Source organism: Oryx dammah, unplaced genomic scaffold (assembly GCF_014754425.2).
Source record: "Oryx dammah isolate SB20612 unplaced genomic scaffold, SCBI_Odam_1.1 HiC_scaffold_14, whole genome shotgun sequence".
NCBI classification, from domain to species: Eukaryota; Metazoa; Chordata; class Mammalia; order Artiodactyla; family Bovidae; genus Oryx; species Oryx dammah.
This window is the reverse complement of record NW_024070198.1, coordinates 27,796,948-27,820,647: the sequence shown is the minus strand read 5'-3', so window position 1 is coordinate 27,820,647 and position 23,700 is coordinate 27,796,948.

The following is a 23,700-nucleotide window of genomic DNA, read 5'->3' as shown; positions in this document are numbered from 1 at the left end:
TCCTTTAGGATGGAGTAGTTGGATATCTTTGCTGTCCAAAGGACTCTCAAGAGTCTTCTTCAACACCACAGTTCAAAAGTTCCATTCTTCAGTGCTCAGCTTTTTTTAGTACAACTCTCACATCCATACATGACTACTGGAAAAACCATAGCCTTGACTAGATAGACATTTGTTGGCAAAGTAATGTCTCTGCTATGTAATATTCTATCTAGTTTGGTCATAACTTTTCTTCCAAGGAGCAAGTGTCTTTTAATTTCATGGCTGCAGTCACCATCTGCAGTGATTTTGGAGCACCAAAAGATAAAGTCTGTCACTGTTTCCACTGTTTCCCCATCTATTTGCCATGAAGTGATAGAACCAGATGCCATGATCTTAGTTTTCTGAATGTTGAGTTTTAAGCCAACTTTTTCACTCTCCTCTTTCACTTTCATCATAGGCTCTTTAGTTCTTCTTCACTTTCTGCCATAAGGGTGGTGTCATCTGCATATCTGAGGTTATTGATATTTCTCCCAGCAATCTTGATTCCAGCTTGTGCTTCTTCCAGCCCAGCCTTTCTCATGATGTACTCTGCATATAAGTTAAATAAGCAGGGTGACAATATACAGCCTTGACGTAATCCTTTTCCTATTTGGAACCAGTCTGTTGCTCCATGTCCAGGTCTAACTGTTGCTTCCTGACCTGCAGATAGGTTTCTCAAGAGGCAGGTCAGGTGGTCTATCAAGAGGTGAAAAACAAAGGAGAAAAGGAAAGATATAAGCATCTGAATGCAGAGTTCCAAAGATTAGCAAGAAGAGATAAGAAAGCCTTCTTCAGAGATCGATGCAAAGAAATAGAAGAAAACAACAGAATGGGAAAAACTAGAGATCTCTTCAAGAAAATTAGAGATACCAAGGGAACATTTCATACAAAGATGGGCTCGATAAAGGACAGAAATAGTATGGACCTAACAGAAGCAGAAGATATTAAGAAGAGGTGGCAAGAATACACGGAAGAACTGTACAAAAAAGATCTTCACGACCCAGATAATCATGATGATGTGATCACTAATCTAGAGCCAGACATCTTGGAAAGTGAAGTCAAGTGGGCCTTAAAAAGCATCACTACGAATAAAGCTAGTCGAGGCAATGGAATTCCAGTTGAGCTGTTTCAAATCCTGAAAGATGATGCTATGAAAGTGCTTCACTCAATATGCCAGCAAATTTGGAAAACTCAGCAGTGGCCACTGGACTGGAAAAGGTCAGTTTTCATTCCAATCCCAAAGAAAGGCAATACCAAAGAATGCTCAAACTGCTGCACAATTGCACTAATCTCACATGCTAGTAAAGTAATGCTCAAAATTCTCCAAGCCAGGCTTCAGCAATATGTGAACTGTGAACTCCCTGATGTTCAAGCTGGTTTTAGAAAAGGCAGAGGAACCAGAGATCAAATTGCCAACATCCGCTGGATCATGGAAAAAGCAAGAGAGTTCCAGAAAAACATCTACTTCTGCTTTATTGACTATGCCAAAGCCTTTGACTGTGTGGATCACAATAAACTGTGGAAAATTCTGAAAGAGATGGGAATACCAGACCACCTGACCTACCTCTTGAGAAATCTGTATGCAGGTCAGGAAGCAGCAGTTGGAACTGGACATGGAACAACAGACTGGTTCCAAATAGGAAAAGGAGTACGTCAAGGCTGTATATTGTCACCGTGCTTATTTAACTTTTATGCAGAGTACATCATGAGAAATGCTGGACTGGAAGAAACACAAGCTAGAATCAAGATTGCCGGGAGAAATATCAATAATCTCAAATATGCAGATGACACCACCCTTATGGTAGAAAGTGAAGAGGAACTAAAAAGCCTCTTGATGAAAGTGAAAGAGGAGAGCGAAAAAGTTGGCTTAAAGCTCAACATTCAGAAAACGAAGATCATGGCATCTGGTCCCAACACTTCATGGGAAATAGATGAGGAAACAGTGGAAACAGTGTCAGACTTTATCTTTTTGGGCTCCAAAATCACTGCAGATGGTGACTGCAGCCATGAAATTAAAAGACGCTTACTCCTTGGAAGAAAAGTTATGACCAACCTAGATAATATATTCAAAAGCAGAGACATTACTTTGCCGACTAAGGTCTGTCTAGTCAAGGCTATGGTTTTTCCAGTGGTCATGTATGGATGTGAGAGTTGGACTGTGAAGAAGGATGAGCACAGAAGAATTGATGCTTTTGAACTGTGGTGTTGGAGAAGACTCTTGAGGGTCCCTTGGACTGCAAGGAGATCCAACCAGTCCATTCTGAAGGAGATCAACCCTGGGATTTCTTTGGAGGGAATGATGCTGAAGCTGAAACTCCAGTACTTTGGCCACCTCATGCGAAGAGTTGACTCATTGGAAAAGACTCTGATGCTGGGAAGGATTGGAGGCAGGAGGAGAAGGGGACACCAGAGGATGAGATGGCTGGATGGCATCACGGACTTGACGGACTTGAGTCTGAGTGAACTCCGGGAGATGGTGATGGACCAGGAGGCCTGGCGTGCTGCGATTCATGGGGTCGCAAAGAGTCGGACACACCTGAGTGACTGAACTGAACTGAACTGAATTGAGATGCATCTTTTTAGGTCCTTTGGTAGTTGAATTCCAAATAGGAGAATCATTGTAAATATTACTTGCTTTGTACATATTAAGGTGTTAGTTGCTCAGTTGTGTCCAACTCTTTGACACCCCGGGACTGTAGCCCTCCAGTTTCCTCTGTCCTTGGGATTCTCCAGTAAGAATACTGTATGGGTAGCCATTCCCTTAGACTTTCTTATCCCTTACTCTTTACAGCAATTATAATTAAACACATGGAAATATATTCCTTCAGTCAGACTATAAACTCTGACAGAATGGAAACCTTCTCTTGTGTACTATCTTATTTCTGGTATCTAGACTAGTACTTGGTACCTAGTGGTGATGCTATACACTTTTGACAGGTAAATGACTGTGTATGTTGTTGAAAATAGATTCATCGTAATGAACTATCAGACACTGAAAATAATCAAATGGAAACTGCTCGAATTCAGAGGTCTGTAGACAGAGTTTCTAAACTATTAGAACTATTACCTCTTATCTGCTCCAAGATAAAAATGTTTCCATGTGAAAATTTGCTTGCTGCCTTTTTAAATCAAATATGTCCTAAGAGTTCCACTAGTGCCTTCTTAACTGGCTCTGAATTTTGTAATAGCACTTGTTTAACACACATTCCTACATACACAAAACACAGCACTAACTAATGATCTAGTAGCTTCTATTTTCCAGATCATTCTTTCCAGTTTACCCTTAGGCTTTCCCTGTATTCTCAGTGTGAAGAGACAGAGATAGATAAAGAATGCATAGGAATGCACAGGTGCGTGCGCACACACACACACACACATATTTGAAAATGCAAATACATCTTTCCAAAGTGCAAAGTCTAAGCTGCGATGTACATCTTTGTTTAAATGTCTTTCCCCACAGGTAGTGCACTGTTAAATACTGCTTACATTAACACCTGAGATCCGACACTATAACAAATTAAGAGGTCCTCGTTTAACATTTTCCCCTTACAGAGCAAGTTTCTAATTGATGTTTAAATTCAAGTTTACTTTTGGATTACTAGAGTGAAGAGATATCCTGGCATTAGACAGGTAGGCAGAAATCATCAATCATTCAGAAGGTTCATCATTCAAAGTCACGAATAAATGGAACTAGTGCATACAGAATCCACTGGTTGCAGGTCTCTGCAATGAATGAAGGATGTGACTTCAGTTGAGAGAAAGGAAATGGTTCCTGAGGCACCACAGGAGAAAAACGTTTAAATGCTGGCAGAAGTGAAAGTAAATTTATTGTAATGATGTCCTGAGAGAAAAACACAGGGGCTTGGAAAACATATAAGTTGGGCTGTGACTATTATCATCGTGTTAAGGTTAAGTTAGTGAAGTTTCTCATACATATTAGGGTAGACAGTGGAAGACACAAGGCAGAATCAGAAACAAAAGGTTGTGTTCTCAACTTTTCTGAACAATCTGAGTTGAACACCAATTTCAACAGTGGACATTAACATAATGGCTTACATTGAACTGTCAGGTTCAAGACCCCAAAAGCCCAACATGAAAGACCTCAAACAGGGAGAGTCAGGCTGGGTCCAGGTAGGTTGGGTGAACTGAACCATGCTTCGCTCCTACATGAAGCCCTCCTTAACCACTCCCCACATGCCTATAGGAATCTCTTCTGAAGTCTTAACTGCTCTGTGAATTTCACTCACAAGGTCCTGAGTTTCTGTAGTTTTGCATTAACTACAGTGGATAAAATACTAATCACTGGGGACTAATGAAGCTCAAACTTTATTCCTAAATTTGTCTTTATGTCATCTTTTTTAAAACAGAGAGTGCCTGATTCACACATTTTAGGCCCCACCAAACCTGGATCTCTCCTGCCCTATTTTCACACAAAGGCTGTTCTGATAATAACTGCTGCTGCTGCTAAGTCGCTTCAGTCGTGTCCGACTCTGTGCAACCCCATGGACTGCAGCCTACCAGGCTCCTCCGTCCATGGGATTTTCCAGGCAAGAGTACCGGAGTGGGGTGCCATTGCCTTCTCCTATAATAACTGCAGGGAGTATAAAAGTGCACACTGAGAGTGGCTCCTTGCCTTCCTTGTCTACATGCAGGCTCCCCACTCTCTGTAATGCCCTCAGAAAGGTCACAAGGAGAATATTAGATGCAAAGTCAACATCTTTCACTGCTTTTGCCTATTTGAATATGGGAATTAGAAACACAAATGGTAGAATTCTCTGGAAAGAGTGTAAAAAGATTAATATCTTTGTAGTTCCATGAACTGAGATAGGATCTCAGGGTTTTATTCTTCAGGGGAAATAGAAAAATTAGATGAAGAAATTATTTAATTCTAAAAGCTGCAGAACAGCACACAGATGATTAACCAGCCAAGGTTACTAGGATGGTCTTAAATGGGCAGTATAGCAAAACATACTCAATTATTGACCTTGACCCTACTTGTCAGCAAAAACTAAATCTGGAGATGGTTTTGATTTCCATTTAAAATAAATGGTTGATTTAAAAAAAAAAAAACTAACAAATGTGTAAAACTACTGAGAACACTGATAGTAAACTGAAGGTAAAAACAATCAACTTTAAGTGAAGAGATGAGGGAAAATAGCTTCCTCGGTGCCCAGTGAGATACTGTGGTCATTAATCCTGGGAGCAGAATATTTTCAAAATTCTTCAACATGTGAAAACCATGACTGTGAATTCAAGAGAGGTGCCTACTGCAGGCCAGTTATTGTTTCCAAAATTGTGAGTCTGTCACCCAACATTCTTCCTCACATTCACCCTCATTCACCTCAATCTGAGGTGCTCATTTACCAACAACCACCTTACTAAACAGTAATTTATATGATGGTAAACACTGGGCTGAAAAAGCACCTTGTAACTCGACCTTTCCTATACTCTCCATACACTTCTTTTCCCATGTTTTTGCACGTTTCTCTCCAAAATAATTTAGAATTTTCCCCACCTTTTTTCCTACTTTTGGAAAGAAAGTGTGGAGTATTTGTGGCAAAATAGCTAGGTGTTCTATTCTTCTCTTCTGTGCTCAAAAATCCATTTCATTTAACAAGTATCTGTTGAGAATGAATTACCTGTAATCCCTTTTGTATTGTTTCATTAATGCAATATATATATATATAATGTTTAACTCTTTAATATTTTATGCTTTATCCTCCCAGCAAGATGAACCCTTTAAAGATAACTATTAAGTGCCTACGAAAGTCAAAGACATACAGTGTTAACTAGGTCTCAGTCGGTAACCTCAGAGGTTCCCAGTAAAGAATCCTTGGCACAGAAATGTTAGTAACATGACAACTTAACATTTTCACTTACACTGAGCAAATTTGAGGCTGCATGCAGAAATGGAAAAGGGACTATATTTTCTCATTATTTCTCCAGCATCAAATCAGTACTCTAGTGCCTGGCACCAGAGTAGGTAATCAGTAAGGGCTTTTGTCTTTGTTTTTTAAATAGGACCAACTCAGTATCCAAACAGAATGCAAGCTATGGATTATGTAAAAAGTGTGCAGGTCATGAATCATGGCCTGATGGGGGTAGTGGTCTACTTATAAATGGAAACATTACAAGACACCTTACAAATGTTAAGTGTTGCTGGCTGACTTTCTTCCTGGTTTTTCTGCTCAGATATTCATCTAAGAATTATAAATCAACTAGACTCCAATGTATTTTTTTAATTGAAGAAAAGAATTTTCCATTCAGCTTCAAGAAGTGCTGCTGGCACTAGCAACCTCCAAGTGTTAGCAACTATACAATCTACCTGAGTTGTTCATTCAAGACTATAGACTGCTCAGGCAGCTTTCAACCAGTGACTAAGCATGGTGAGTGGACCAGTACCTGGTCATTTCTGCTCAGGTGGGCCCCCTCTACTGGCAAAGCTGTGACCCAGGGATTCTCTTTAAATAAAGATCAACATACCAATTTCTCTTCTTTCATACATTCTGCTTTTGACGCTGTATATTAAAAATCACTGCCAAACTAAAGATGACCTAGATTTTTTCTTATGTTTTCTTCCAGTTTTCTATTTCTGAATTCTATATTTTCCACTGATCTGTGTTTCTATTTTATCTTTTACCTTGAGAGGAGTATTGAAAGTTCCATAAGTACTTGCCATTCTTGTTTTTATTAAAACTTTATTGGGAAAAAACATATAAATAAAAAGAATATAACCCCAGAAGTGAGTTTTGTGTAAGTGATCACCATCTTGCATTTCTTCAACATATTTTTTTAAGATGAAAAAAAAAGTGCATATTATCAACATCTCTCAGAGGGGTATATTCATTACAGTTGATTAACCTACGCTGACACATGATAATGACCCAAAGTCCATAGTTTTACTAGGGTTCATTCTTGGTGTTTTACATTCCATGGGTTTGGACAAGTGTAGAATAACATGTATCCATCATTGCAGTATCAGTATCTTCACTGCCCTAAAATATCCTCTGTGCTTTGTCCATTAATCCCTTCTCCTCACCCCACCTCACCATCACTTGCTTTTTATGTCAATTTTCTCCATTTTTTTTGAAACTATATTGTAGGATGAGTACACATTTTGGATATTTTGTCTTCCTGAAGAATCAAACCTAAGTATTATTTATTGTCTATCTTTCTCCTTGTAATACTTTGATTTTCAGCAGTTTTTCTATGATGTCCTAGGTTTTTGTTTTATTTATTGTTTGTGGCTCTAATATTTTTGAATGTTTGGGTTAATATGACTTATATCATTAAGTCATTATTTCTTGATATGTTTTCTCTGCTGCATTTTCTCTCTTCTGATTTTGTGACTACTATTATATGTGTGATAAAATGTTTGATATTTTCTCATAGTTCTATCATATTCTTTTTTATCTTTGCGTGATTTTTTTCAACCATCTTTGTTTTTACTTTTAAACTTTTGTTACATACAATCTGTTTTTAAATGCATCCACTGGATTTTAAATTTCAAATATTTTAAGAATTAGAATTCCTATGTGAACATTTTAAATTTATATTTATCTAGTTAAGTTTCCTCTAAATTCAACATTTTTAAAGCATGTATGCCAATTCCAATGTCTCATATGTAACTACTGATTTTTTCTACTATATTATATTTTTCTGTGTATATTCATATCTGCTTTATATTTTGAAAATATTCTTTATTCTACACTATGTGTGTATATATACAAATACTTCATATATATCTATGTGCACATATATACTGTATACATATCTATACTGTGTGTTTATATGTGTATTCATTTTTTTAAAAGAAAAACAGTTTAATTATTAGATTCACTGCCATTCTAGGATCCCAACTAAAAACTCATATTATTCTTCAAATCATTTTCACTCTAGCTAGGTCAAATCTTCAACATATCCCCAGGTTGCTGCAACATCTGAAATTTTTGTCCAGATCTCAACCTCTCATGTAGTTTCTGCTAGGCCCTGTGTAAACTCATTCTGCCCACAAGCCACCTAGAACTTACTAAAGGACAAAGGAATAAATCCCAAGAAAATTTCAGGTACTTCTCTAGGGTACCCTGTCTTGCAAACTGAATTTATCTTGACTTCTCTAAACTTGACTATATCATCCATACAATGAAACTATATCTCTCTGCTCATGCTCCAAAAATTAACACATTTGGGAACTGTCCCTAGCAGACATTTGGGTTGAATATAGTACTCATCTAATGAACTTCCTTTCTTTCAAGGAAAAACACCCCACTCAGTCCATCATACCTTAATATAGTTCATTTATAATCTTGGCCAATATCTGTCATTTCTTAGGATACAAAAGTGAGTCTGAAAGCAACTCTATCATAATCAGATTTATAAGGCTTACAATATATTAGTAAAATATTGTTGTGGTCTTCTGAGTCCCTTATAGGACTTTGAATTCTCAAGAACATTCCCAACATCTATGTTCAGTGAAGTTCAATTCAGTCGCTCAGTCATGGCCAACTCTTTGCCACTCCATGAACCGCAGCACGCCAGGCCTCCCTGTCCATCATCAACTCCCGGAGTCCACCCAAACTCATCTCCATCAAGTCAATGATGTCATTCAACCATCTCATCCCCTGTCATCGCCTTCTCCTCCAGCCCTCAATCTTTCCCAGCATCAGGGTCTTTTCAAATGAGTCAGCTCTTTGCAAGAGGTGGCCAAAGTGTTGGAGTTTCAGCTGCTACATCAGTCCTTCCAATGAACACCTAGGACTGATCTCCTTTAGGATGGACTTTACAGTCCAAGGGACTCTCAAAAGTCTTCTTCAACACTACAGTGCAAAAGCATCAATTCTTTGGTGCTCAGCTTTCTTTATAGTCCAACTCTCACATCCATACATGACCACTGGAAAAACCATAGCTTTGACTAGATGGACCTTTGTTGGCAAAGTAATGTCTCTGCTTTTTAATATGCTGTCTAGGTTGGTCATAACTATCCTCCCAAGGAGTAAGCGTCTTTTAATTTCATGGCTGCAATCACCATCTGCCGTGATTTTGGAGCCCTGAAAAATAAAGTCCGACACTGTTTCCACTGTTTCCCCATCTATTTGCCATGAAGTAAGACATTACTTTGCCGACTAAGGTCCGTCTAGTCAAGGCTATGGTTTTTCCTTTGGTCATGTATGGATGTGAGAGTTGGACTGTGAGGAAGGCTGAGCGCCGAAGAATGGATGCTTTTGAACTGTGGTGTTGGAGAAGACTCTTGAGAGTCCCTTGGACTGCAAGGAGGTCCAACCAGTCCATTCTGAAGGAGATCAACCCTGGGATTTTTTTGGAAGGAATGATGCTAAAGCTGAAACTCCAGTACTTTGGCCTCCTCATGTGAAGAGTTGACTCATTGGAAAAGACTCTGATGCTGGGAGGGATTGGGGGCAGGAGAAGAAGGGGACGACAGAGGATGAGATGGCTGGATGGCATCACTGACTCAATGGACGTGAGTCTGAGTGAACTTTGGGAGTTGGTGATGGACAGGGAGGCCTGGCATGCTGCGATTCATGGGGTCGCAAAGATTCGGACATGACTGAGCGACTGAATTGAACTGAACTGAATGGGATCAGATGCCATGATCTTTCTGAATGTTAAGGGTTTTTGTGTGTGTGTGTGTGTGTGTGTGTGTGTGTGTGTGTGTGTAGAAAGGGTTTTTATTTATTTATTTACTTAATATAAACTTATTCATTTTAATTGGAGGTTAATTACTTTACAATATTGTATTGGTTTTGCCATACAGCAACATGAATCCACCACAGGTGTATACGTGTTCCGCATCCTGAACCCCCCTCCTTCCTCCCTCCTTATACCATCCCTCTGGGTTATTCCAGTTCACCAGCCCCAAGCATCCAATATCATGCATCGAACCTGGGCTGGTGATTCATTTCATATATGATATTATACATGTTTCAATGTCTTTCTCCCAAATCATCCCACCTTCATCCTCTCCCACAGAGTCAAAAAGACTGTTCTATACATCTGTGTCTCTCTTGCTCTCTCGCATACAGGTTTATCATTACCATCTTTCTAAATTCTATATATATGTGTTAGTATACTGTATTGGTGTTTTTCTTTCTGGCTTACTTCACTTTGTATAATAGGCTCCGGTTTCATCCACTCATTACAATTGATTCAAATGTATTATTTTTAATGGCTGAGTAGAGAGTTGGACTGTGAAGAAAGCTGAGCGCCAAAAAATTGATGCTTTTGAACTGTGATGTTGGAGAAGACTCTTGAGAATCCCTTGGACTGCAAGGAGATCCAACCAGCCCATTCTGAAGGAGATCAACCCTGGGATTTCTTTGGAGGGAATGATGCTGAAGCTGAAACTCCAGTACTTTGGCCACCTCATGCGAAGAGTTGACTCATTGGAAAAGACTCTGATGCTGGGAGGGATTGGGGGCAGGGGGAGAAGGGAACGGTAGAGGGTGAGATGGCTGGATGGCATCACTGACTTGATGGACGTGAGTCTGAGTGAACTCTGGGAGTTGGTGATGGACAGGGAGGCCTGGTGTGCTGCTATTCATGGGGTCGTAAAGAGTCGGACACAACTGAGTGACTGAACTGAACTGAATTGAATACTCCATTGTGTATATGTACCACAGCTTTCTTATCCATTCATCTGCTGATGGACATCTAGGTTGCTTCCATGTTGAGTTTTAAGCCAACTTTTTCACTCTCCTCTTTCACTTTCATCAAGCTCTTCAGGTCTTCTTCACTTTCAGTCATAAGGGTGGTGTCATCTACATATCTGAGGTTATTGATATTTCTCCCAGCAATCTTGATTCCAGCTTGTGATTCATCCTGCCCAGCGTTTCTTATGATGTATTCTGCATATAAGTTAAATAAGCTGGTGACAGTATACAGCTTTGATGTACCCTCTTTCCTATTTTGAACCAGTCTTGTTCCACGTCCAGTTCTAACCGTTGCTTCCTGACCTGCGTACAGGTTTCTCAAGAGGCAGGTCAGGTGGTCTTGTATTTTCATTTCTTTCAGAATTTTCCACAGTTTCTTGTGATCCACACAGTCAAAGGCTTTGGCATAGTCAATAAAGCAGAAGTAGATGTTTTCCTGGAACTCTCTTGCTTTTTCGATGATCCATCGGATGTTGGCAATTTGATCTCTGGTTCCTCTGCCTTTTCCACATCCAGCTTGAACATTTGGAAGTTTTGGGTTCACGTATTGCTGAAGCCTGGTTTGGAGAATTTTGAGCATTACTTTACTAGTGTGTGAGATCAGTACAACTGTGCAGTAGTTAGAGCATTCTTTGGCATTTCCTTTCTTTGGGATTGGATTGAAAACTGACCTTTCCCGGTCCTGTGGCCAGTGCTGAGTAGTAATAGTAGGGCAAAAGAAATACATGGACAGATTTGCGAAGCATTTTGTGTTAAATGCAGCCAGAGAATAAATGATGTGGTGTGAAAATTAGTATTTTGTTTTCTTTTTCTTCATTAAAATCTGTAGGTAATTCTAATGACATCCAATGCTGGATTAGTGCCAAAGAAGGCATTGCTACTTGTTGATGATGGCTTTCAAACCATAGATATATGTAGCTTGAACAAACATATTCAATATATTAAGAGTTACATTTAAAGGAAATAATTTGCTATTTTTCATACTATACAAATTGGCTTCCCCAGGAGCTAATAAAGAATCCACCTTCAATATAGTAGATGGAATTTGATCCCTGGGTCAGGAAGATTTTCTGGAGGAGGGAATGGCAGCCCACTTCAATATTCTTGCCTGAAGAATCCCATGGACTATGGAGCCCGGTGGGCTATAGTCCACAGGGTTGCAAAGAGTCAGAAAGGACTGAAGCAACTGAGCATGCAGGCACACTATACAGATGGTTCATTTACATTAAAACTAAGCTTTATCATTAAAAATCAGTCAATCTTGAGGGCAAAATGGGAAATATATACTGAAATTTATGTATTTGGAGAATTGATCATTTAAAGAAAAATTTTTATGGAAGGAGAAAGAAGAAAATTGTGGGTGAGAACAAAAGTCTCTTACACTAGAGAAAATAGTTAAAATTAGCTACCATTCCAAGGTGTTCATGGTTGGATAGGAAAAGGAATATGCTGGGGAGAAATGATTACCATGTAGGAGAAGGCAAAGTGGAAAGTAGGATCTCTAATGGATAAGAAAGCTGAGCTAAGAATGTGAGTTGAGCAAAAGCAAAGAGAAGAGCTCTATAAATATTTGATAAATCACCCTTCAGCATTCAAAATGTCCTTTTACGGGGAATGTGAGTATGGTCTATAGAAATGATAGCCTGGTTTAAATTTTCGGAGTTAGAACCTCAATCATGGAGTGATAAGGATCTGAAGAAGGAAGATGTTCTGAATCATGAGAACACAATTAGCAAAAAAAATTATAATAGTAATAAGTGTTATAAGTAAGTATGAATGGATGGTTTCTCAGATAGAGTCATTAAAGAGACCCCATAGTTAATCAATGACTTGGAAGAAGAGGGAGCTCTCAACAACATAACCCACTGAGAGAGACTGTACAGCCATCTCTCCAGGGAAAATTGAGGGACTGTTTCCCAAGTTCTCATGTTAGATAATCTGTCTCTTATCCTCAGAAGTCAAGAAACTGATGCATAATGTCTATGAGCCAGGCAAGCTGAGACCTCAGAGCTGCTTCAGGAAGGTCAGAACAATCAGAGGGACCTAAGGCCAGTGTGATTTGGAATACCTGTTAAGATGTTAGAATGTCTGGGATTTTTTAGTTTCTTAAATTAGAGGAGACAGAGCAGAGGCATCTCTAATAGTTCCCCCCAAAAAATAAAAATAAGCATCACATTAGATACTGCTCAAGGAGTAGACAACCAGGCAATTACAGAAAGATCATGATTTCAGATTTTAATTTCTTATAATTTATTTTAGCAACTATTATTTTACTTTCTTTTATTTATCTCATCTTTCCTATTTTTCTGAGATCATTTTTCCTTTAGTCTCCTAACTGCCCTTTTCCTTATTCTATAAAATATAAAATAGAGATTTGAGAGCCAAAGTCTTATGTGTTCCAAAGACATCTGGCTATTCATTAACTTTGAATATCCAAACCTTTTAGATAAATACCTGGCCATAGGTACAGTACTCATTAACTTAAGCTTCTTCATCATCCAAAATACAAATATAGGCTTCTCTCTCTTAAGGCTTATACACTGAAATATGAAACTTGAGAATCCCTAGAACTGCAAGGAAACCAAACCAGTCAATCCAAAAGGAAATCAATTCTGAATATTCACTGGAGGGACTGATGCTGAACTGAGGCTGAAGCTCCAATACTTTGGCCACCTGATGTGAAGAGCTGACTCATTGGAAAAGACCCTGATGCTGGGAAAGATTGAAGGCAGGAGGAGAAGGGGACAACAGAGGACAAGATGGTGGGATAGCCTCATTGACTCAATGTACATGAGTTTGAGCAAGCTCTGGGAGATGATGAAGAACAGGGAAGCCTGACGTGCTGCAGTCCATGGGGTCACAAAGAGTTGGACATGACTAAGTGACTGAACAATACTGCCAACCTCATATAACAAACACAAACCATACAAACAAGATCTTCTGCTTTCTTGAACTTCAGTTATTTAGGGCCTCTGACAGGTTGATGAAACTTCAAGTGTCCTCAACCTAGACCATTCAGTTTACCAGAAGGGGCAGACAGAAGGCCTATGAATCACTTTAACAGGGAAAATGTAGTGATGTGTCATTTTTTCTGTAAATTAGGTTGACATATTTCTGCTGAGGTTAATAATTTATTACAAAGCCTTTTAAGCTGTAAATATTCTACTGTCATCCCATTCTCCAGGCAGTAATGGCAATGTTCAGGTTTCAGAGAAATAGAAGTCTAGTGTTTACAGAGGTGATGCCATTCTTAAAAGCACTTATACTTCCTAAAACTGTGGTATGCTTTTGGATGAGCTAACAACCTCAGTTTCATTCAGAAGTTGTGACACTCTGCTCTAATGGATGAACAGACTAGGATCCAGGGACGGAGTGATGCCCCTTTAGAGTAACAGGGCCAGTGATTAATTATTATTCTTGTCTGGTCCAAAGCCATCCTTGTCTTATTTTGCAATAAGAGAGCTGAATTTTGCAGAATTTTTGTTAAACAAAGAGTGTCTGTGTTAGCATTCAACCAGCTTCCCCAAATGTTTAACATCTTATATAACCAAATATAATCACAGAAGCCAAGACATTAACAATATACAATCTTGTTAAATGATCTGTATGTCTTATTTACATTTTGCACAGAAATCAAGTCTCTAAAAGTTAAGTGGGGAAACCTTGAAGGTCACCTTTTCTCCACCACAATTTCCCCCCTAACATTCAACTCATGTGTGTAAAGTAGACAAGAAAGATTATACCCATGATTAACAGTAACATCTCCAGCCACTGTGATTGTATTTCTTTGTCACCACAGCAATCAACACAGTTGCTACTGTGTTCAGAGACTAACACATCTGTCTTAGCACGGCGATGAGCATTTATTTTGATCATTAACAGTTCTGAAACCATTAATCATAGCAGTCTTAATATATTTGGCTCCACTGAGTCAAGGTATCCAGAGGTAGTATGTCACTTCCTGGAATTCTATCGATATATCTTTGTGGCAATATAAGTATGTTACTAAACTTAAAAAATAAAATACTACCTAAAATTGTCTATCATATTAAAGATTACTAAATTAGGAAAGGGAAACTATCTTGGCTCTAGAAGATTTTACACCAGGATACTGAAATTCTGTTTACTGAAGAGAGATTTTTAGTGATTTACCATTTGCTGCATAACAGATGTCCAAATTTTTCAATAGGAGTTTACTGTTTTGAAAAATTATACACAGGTAAGGCCAACCACCCCTGTGGCAGAAAGTGAAGAGGAACTAAAAAGCCTCTTGATGAAAGTGAAAAAGGAGAGTGAAAAAGTTGGCTTAAAGCTCAACATTCAGAAAACGAAGATCATGGCATCTGGTCCCATCACTTCATGGGAAATAGATGGGGAAACAGTGGAAACAGTGTCAGACTTTATTTTGGGGGGCTTCAAAATCACTGCAGATGGTGATTGCAGCCATGAAATTAAAAGATGCTTACTCCTTGAAAGGAAAGTTATGACCAACCTAGATAGCATATTCAAAAGCAGAGACATTACTTTGCCGACTAATGTCCATCTAGTCAAGGCTATGGTTTTTTCAGTGGTCGTGTATGAATGTGAGAATTGGACTGTGAAGAAAGCTGAGTGCTGAAGAATTGATGCTTTTGAACCATGGTGTTGGAGAAGACTCTTGAGAGTCCCTTGGACTGCAAGGAGGTCCAACCAGTCCATCCTAAAGGAGATCAGTCTTGGGTGTTCATTGGTAGGACTGATGCTAAAGCTGAAACTCCAGTACTCTGGCCACCTCATGCGAAGAGTTGACTCATTGGAAAAGACTCTGATGCTGGGAGGGATTGGGTGAAGGAAGAGAAGGGGATGACAGAGGATGAGATGGTTTGATGGCATCACCGACTCGATGGATATGAGTTTAAGTGAACTCCGGGAGTTGGTGATGGAGGCCTGGCATGCTGCAATTCATGGGATCGCAAAGAGTCGGACACGACTGAGTGACTGAACTGAACTGAAGTGAACTGATTGAAGGCCAACCAGTGCTCTTTTTTTATAAACATGAAATTGACAAATATTTCCTCAAACATATGAACATTTTTACTCATTTACTTAGCAAGAAAAATAATCTTACATTGCAATAATGGTTTGACCATTGTGACCTTCTACAAAGTACATTTTAGTAATTACAAGCTAACCCAAATCTACACAGTTTTGTTTTAATTTTTGCTCTGCTCTATCCTGGAGACATTAGTTAATGTCTGCTTAGTACTCATGTATCGAATATCTGCACATGCATTCTGGGTGCCCAGTTAAGTACTCAAGGAGTGATGGGGACAAAGATAAGGGAGCATTTTCTCATTTTAAGGGCAATATAAATAATTCAGACAAGTAAAAATGATACTTTTTTGATCATTGTAAATTGTTCTTATATTCTTCACTTGCTTACTTGTGAACTCAGACACAGGTTGATAAATAATTTGATAGACATAAACACTGCATAATATCATTCTTGTAGACTTCTTGGAAATCAGCTACCTGAAAAATCTCCTAATTACATTGGTTGCAAAATTCTTCCAAAGTGACATAAGGTCATGTAGCTAATTCAAGGCAAAGTAGAATGTAGGATTAGATTATTTAGTTTAATAGTTTTTTTTCTCACTATTATTGATAAAAGAGTTCAGGTATAGGGTAGATAACCAATCATATATTTATATTAAAATATTAAGTACTTACTAAATGTCAGGAATTTGAGATTATGGAATTTATAAGACAGGCATACTCCTTGATCTCACATTTATGTAGAAGATGTTAAAATCTCTCCTAAATACAATTGGAATTTATGTTATTGTCTTTAGCAAACATTCCACAGAACCAAGTGGGATATTAGTATGATCACTTTAGCTGCAGTGTGGCAAATTTACCAGAAGAACAAAAGTAGAGTCAGGGAGGCAAGCAACAGAAACTCGTGCAAGAAAAAGTGATAGTTGATCTCACAACAGATTCTTACAAAGAAACCAATATGCAGGCCTTTATTGGAGAAGCTGGGTGAGTGAAGAAGGCTTGGGCAGAGGAACAGATTAAATTATGCTGCTGATAAAACACAGGCCTCAACTAGCCCTTAAAAATCCTGCATGCTAAGTCACTTTAGTCCTGTCTGGCTCTTTGTGACCCTATGGACTGTAGTCTATCAAGTTCCTCTGTCCATGGGATTCTCCCAGCAAGAATACTGGAGTAGGCCACCATTTCCTCCTCCAGGGGATCGTCCCAACCCAGGGATGGAACCCACCCCTCTTGCATCTCCTGCATTGGCAGACGGGTTCTTTACCACTAGCGCCACCTGGGAAGCCCTGAGGCAATTTCATATTAAGGCAAGAGTGTTTTTTTATTTTTAAAGCAAATGGACCTGTCATTGGCTATGGGCTGTATGTGGAGAGGAGCTTAACAATGAATGAAATTAAACCCCTCAAATGGGGGCAGTTGCAACAGAGAGACACATGGGAGCTAGCATCAGGCAATACCTCTGGAAACTAAAAGAACAGTGACTACATTCTGAAGAAGAGACATGAATGGTGCCTCAAGATATCTATGATGGTGGAGATGGAGAGAGAATAGGGATGTAATTACATGGCTAACCTGATGTTCTTAAATATGTAAAGCCAATGGGGAAAAAGGAGTCAAGAATGACTTCTCATTTTCTGACTTAAGAAACTTTGTTGATGGTATTGACAGTCATTGCGTGGGGGGATATTATAGTCTCATTTTTGGTGTCACACTCATAAAAGGATATATTTAAGTATCTAGATGAGAAGCTAAGCCTAGATGGAGAAACAGAATGCAGATTGATCAGAATACTAACAGCCACAGAAGCCATGGCAGTATCCAGGTGATTCAAGAGAGTGTACAGAGTGAGAGCAAGATAAATATTGGTTGTAATTGGAAAACTGAGATCAGTTATAAATAATGAGGAGATGGTTTAGAGTTGGGAGTAAAACTAAGAGGATATTTTAAGGAATAAAAAATGTTAAGTAATGTTAAATGCTACCCTGAGTTTGAGGGGAGTTCATCTTTCAGTGTCCTATGTTTTTGCCTTTTCATACTATTCATGGGGTTCTCAAGGCAAGAATACTGAAGTGGTTTGCCATTCCCTTCTCCAGTGGACCATGTTTTGACAGAACTCTCCACCATGACCCATCTGTCTTGGGTGGCCATACATGGCATGGATCATAGTTTCATTGAGTTAGACAAGACTGTGGTCCATGTGATCAGATTGGTTAGTTTTCTGTGATTGTGGTTTTCATTCTGTCTGCCCTCTGATGGAGAAGGATAAGAGGCTTATGGAAGCTTCTTGGTGGGAGAGAGTGACTGAGGGGGAACCTGGGTCTTGTTCTGACTGATGGGGCCATGCCCAGTAAATCTTTAATCCAAATCTTTATTTTGGGGGGCTCCAAAATCATTGCAGATGGTGACTGCAGACATGAAATTAAAATATATTTGCTCCTTGGAAGAAAAGTTATGACCAACCTAGACAGCATATTAAAAAAACAGAGACATTACTTTGCTAACAAAGGTCCATCCAGTCAAAGCTTTGGATTTTCCAGTAGTCATGTATGGATGTGAGAGTTGGACTATAAAGTTGAGAGCAGAAGAACTGATGCTTTTGAACTGTGGTATTGGAGAAGACTCTTGAGAGTCCCTTGGACTGCAAGGAGATCCAACCAGTCCATCCTAAAGGAAAACAGTCCTGAATGTTCATTGGAAGGACTGATGTTGAAACTGAAACTCCAATACTCTGGCCACCTGATGTGAAGAACTGACTCATCTGAAAAGACCCTGATGCTGGGAAATATTGAAGGTAGGAGGAGAAGGGGATGACAGATGAGATGGTTGCATAGCATCACTGACTCAATGGACATGAGTTTGAGTAAGCTCCAGGAGTTGGCAATAGACAGGGAAGCCTGGCATGCTGCTGTCCATGGGTTCACAAAGAGTTGGACATGACTGAGTGACTGAATTGAACTGAACTGAGTTTGAGGATAATAAGGATTAAGAAAAATCAATTGAAATTTCATCATAGAACAGTATTTGTGGCCATGGGAATAACTGATAAGAAATGATTAATGGGGCCAACATATGCCATTCTTCAAAATATTTCTTCTATAAAGAGAAATCAGAAACAAGACAGGAGCTTAAAGAAAATTACATTTTGCTTTGTGTGTGTGTGTGTGTGTGCGTGTTTGAGAAGTTAAAATATAGGAAAGAATGTGGTCTAACCAAGGGAGCAGAATTTCTAAATAGGAGGTTAGGATGAGTAGATATACACCATAGAATAATTAGATTTAAGTGGCACATTTTTCATTTAAACAGAAGAGAAAATTGAGACAATACATACCAACAGAGGTCAATTTATGAGTAGGAAGTTAGTGGAAGTAATGAGCCAGAGAATTTAAATAAAAAACACTCAAAAAGTCTTCTAGTGCAGTCTGTCTGCACTTTTACTATCCTAGCAGTTGATGTCATTCCTTCTCTAAAACCAAACTTCCTCTTTCAAACATGCTGAATTTTACCCTACTTGGACTTAGGTATGATATGCTTAGTCATTCAATCCTGTTCAACTCTGTGACCACATGGACTGTAGCCTGCCAGGCTCCTCTATCCATGGGGTTTCTCCAGGCAAGAATACTGGAGTGAGTTGTCATGCCCTCCTCCAGGGGACCTTCCCAACAGGGATCAAACCCAGGTCTCCTGCATTGCAGGTAGATTCTTTACTGTCTGAGACACCAGGGAAGCTCAAGAATACTAGAGTGGGTAGCCTATCCGTTCTCCAAGGGATCTTCCTGATCCAAAAAACAAACCAGGGTCTCCTGCACTGCAGGCAAATTCTTTACCAGCTGAGCTACCAGGGAAGCCCAAAGATGGGCAGGTACCTAAACTGTAGACAGACTGCTTGTGTTTGTGTGGTCAGTCATGTCCAACTCTTTGGGACCCCATGGACAATAACCTGCCAGGCTCTTCTGCCCATGGAATTTTCCAGGCAAGAATACTGGAGTGGGTTGCCATTTCCTCCTCCAGGAGATCTTCTCAACCCAGGGATTGATCCTGCATTTCATGGGTCTCCTGCATTGGCAGGCAGAGAGCCACCAGAGAAGCCCATTGTCCTTAGAAAAACAACCAAATCCATGATCAAGAACCACAAGATAATGAAGCAACTGCCAAAAGTAGACACGACTTAGCGACTAAACAGCAATGGGCAGCAAACATGTGCTCACCTGCATCTCTCCTCAGTTCCCTTCCTGTATTCACTGGATGCAGTTTAATATGCCCAACTGTAACCCCGCAGGTCAGTATCATCTGAATTAAATTCCCACGCCATCCATTGCTCTTGTTGTTCAGTCACTAAGTCTTGCCCAACTCTGCAAGCCCATGGAGAGCAGCATGCCAGGCTCCTCTGTCCTTCACTGTGCCTTGGAGTTTGTTCAGATTCATGGTCAATGAGTCAGTGATTCTGTCTAACCATTTCATCCTCTGCCAACCCCTTCTCCTTTTGCCTTCAATCTTTAGGTATAAAAAGTCAAAGAAATTGTCAGTAATGCAAGCCCTATACACTATATCTGCCATCACTTTTTTTCTACATGATTTTCTGTGCCTTAGCTATCTGAATGAAGGTATTCAATTTACTACTTACATGATCTTATATAGACATTCAGATTTTATAGATGAGGAACCTGATACAAATGCCTTAAGACAATGTCTTTTCATATAGGGCTTTATGGCTCAGACAGTAAAGAATCTGCCTGCAATGCAGGAGACCCGGGTTCAACCCCTGTGTTGGGAAGATCCCCTGGTGAAGGGAATGGCAACCCACTCAAGTATTCTTGCCTTGAGAATTCCAAGGACAGAAGAACCTGGAAGACTATAGTCTATAGGGTCACAAAAAGTTGGAAATGACTGAGCAACTAACATTTATTTCTAGAATCAGATCAAATTGTACATGTAAAAAAGCAGTAGTATATTTTGTTAAATAACTCAGTCCAAAATAACCTAATCAAAAGGAAAAAAAATCAAAAAAATATTATTGTAGTATCTCAGTGATGAGAAGACTGCAAGACTTTTGGAAGAAATGGAACTAGGGATGAATATATATCAGTAGTACTTTCTCATACCACTCATGTATATTTTCCTCTTTATAGGTCTTCATTTTATTTCTCTTTTACACACAATTTCCACATGATAGAAAGGAACAAGAAGGGATTACACAGCTTTGTCTTTTTTCCTTCAGTAATTAGAAAAAAAGAAAACACCTCTGATACCTTTTTTGGGTGCTAAATACATTATTGAGAGGAAGACACAAAAATTTTGGATCAAAGGCCTCTCTGCAATCAGGGTTCATATAATTCAAAATGGCTAACTTCCTTATTGATAATCATATGGATGACAATGGAACAAGGGTGATATGGGAGTTATTTTCCACAAAACTAGAGCTCGAAAATATGCCAAGTATATAACGTATAAACTCTAACTGCATATCCATTGCTAGCATCATTAAGTCACTCTGACTTATTAACTTGCAGGTGACCAAGAATTTAAGTGTTCTCTAATACAAAATAAAGAAAAATATAACGTGAAAGATTTTTTTTTAAATTTGCCAGGGCAAAATCTGCAAAGCATTTCTAATCCATTTCAACTCAACCTATTATTTATTGAACATTCTAAATTATTTCTCATGTCATCACCTCTAAATGTGCCTTTACGTGACCTGGAAAGTTACCTCCTCAGGCCTTAACATCTCTCTCAGTTCAGTTCAGTTCAGTCGCTCAGTCGTGTCTGACGCTTTGCGACCCCATGAACTGCAGCATGCCAGGCCTCCCTGTCCATCACCAACTCCCAGAGTCCACCCAAACCCATGTCCATTGAGTCGGTGATGCCATCAAACCATCTCATCCTCTGTCGTCCCCTTCTCCTCTTGCCCTAAAAATTTCCCAGCATCAGGGTCTTTTCCAGTGAGTTAGCTCTTCGCATCAGGTATAAGTATTTGAGTTTCAGCTTCAACATCAGTCCTACCAATGAACACCCAGGACTGATCTCCTTTAGAATGGACTGGTTGAGTCTCCTTGCAGTCCAAGGGACTCTCAAGGGTCTTCCCCAATGCTACAGTTCAAAAGCATCAAATCTTCTGCACTCAGCTTCCTCTGTAGTCCAGCTCTCATGTCTATACATGATCACTGGAAAAACCATAGCCTTGACTAGACAGACCTTTGTTAACAAAGTAATGTCCCTGCTTTTTAATATGCTGTCTAGGTTGGTCATAACTTTCCTTCCAAGGAGTAAGCGTCTTTTAGTTTCACTGTTGCAATCACCTCTCACCCTCACTTTATTCAAATTTCTGTTCTAAAATCACCTCTTGAAACAACACATCTTTTTTTCTTAAAGAAAATCTTTTACATTCCTTACTTCTTAGATATATTTTCTTTAAATTTAATGTTTTTATTTATAATCACTCCCAGTGGAATTTGAGGTGAGTTTTTATTAGTTCATAATCTCTTCTTACCATGTAGGAAGGTTTCTGTCATGTAAGGGAGTTAAAAATTTTTATTGAATAAGTGTAAAATGAGGATGTAAGTAAATCATATTCAAGATAAAAACTTCAGTAGGAACCTTCATTTTATAATGCTCAGTATAACACTTCATTTTACAAGGCTCAGAGAGTTTTCTGTGACAAAAGGAAACATCACACAGGTTTTAACGCAAGGACAAAAATAAAATAATGACATGCTGTTTTTATATTTATATATTCTAATGTAAGTTGTATTACTGATGTATCATAAACAACTTTGGAAGGAAGAAAGCAATAAGACAAAGCGGTTAGAATAGGCTTTTTAGAGTTGGAGAAACCTGAGCTTAAATGCAGTCTCCACCAGTTGTGTGACAATATATGTTGCTCTTATTTCTGAGCCTCATTGTAAAATGAGAATTTTTTAAAAATCACCTTTTAAAGATTTTATGAGAACTAAATGCACTGCTGAATGTCAACCAATTAGCTTTGAGTGAGGATCATGGCAAAAATTGGGAAAGGTTACCTACTATTGTTATCCTATTGCATACATGAGGGAAGCCATTCCTGTGAAGTATGTCCCATTCTGTTTTAATATTTATTCAATAGTAAGACTTTCTTTCTCTTCAATGTTTTGGAGGAGTTTTCTAAGTTCAGAGGAGATTTTATTTTTAATTAGATCTCAAGTCTCACCACAATAGAAACACCAACAAAAACTTCCATTTAATGAAAGAGGACCTTAAAGACAAGAGGAAAAGACAACAGAAGTAGATGTGGGGGATTAGTATAAACCTCAGATAAATTCAGTATCAAGGTTGACTTGATGAACAACTTGTAAAAAGCATGAAACATAGTTGCCACTAAAATGTTAAATTAGTACAGAAGAAAAAATATAACATGTTCAAATATGAAGAAGTAAATAGAGATCAAATAATTAGAGGACATTTTAAAGATGTCCCCAAGTAATATTTGGTGTCAGTTAGCAAAAGAGTTTTAAGAAATTGAAATATCTATATTTCTCTAAAATTGATTTTTAAAACTTGAATATTCAGTTCAGTTCAGTCACTCAGTCGTGTCTGACTCTTTGTGACCCCATGAACCGCAGCATACCAGGCCTCCCTGTCCATCACCAACTCCGAGTCCACCCAAACCCATGTCCATTGAGTCGGTGATGCCATCCAACCATCTCATCCTCTGTCATCCCCTTCTCCTGCCTTCAATTCCTCCCAGCATCAGGGTCTTTTCAAATGAGTCAGCTTTTGGCATTAGGTGGCCAAAGTATTGGAGTTTCAGCTTCAACATCATTACTTCCAATGAACACCCAGGACTGATCTCCTTTAGGATGGACTGGTTGGATATCCTTACAGTCCAATGGACTCTCAAGAGTTTTCTCCAACACCACAGTTCAAAAGCATCAATTCTTCAGCGCTCAGCTTTCTTTATAGTCCAACTCTCACACCCATACATGACTTGAATATTAGAGGAACATAT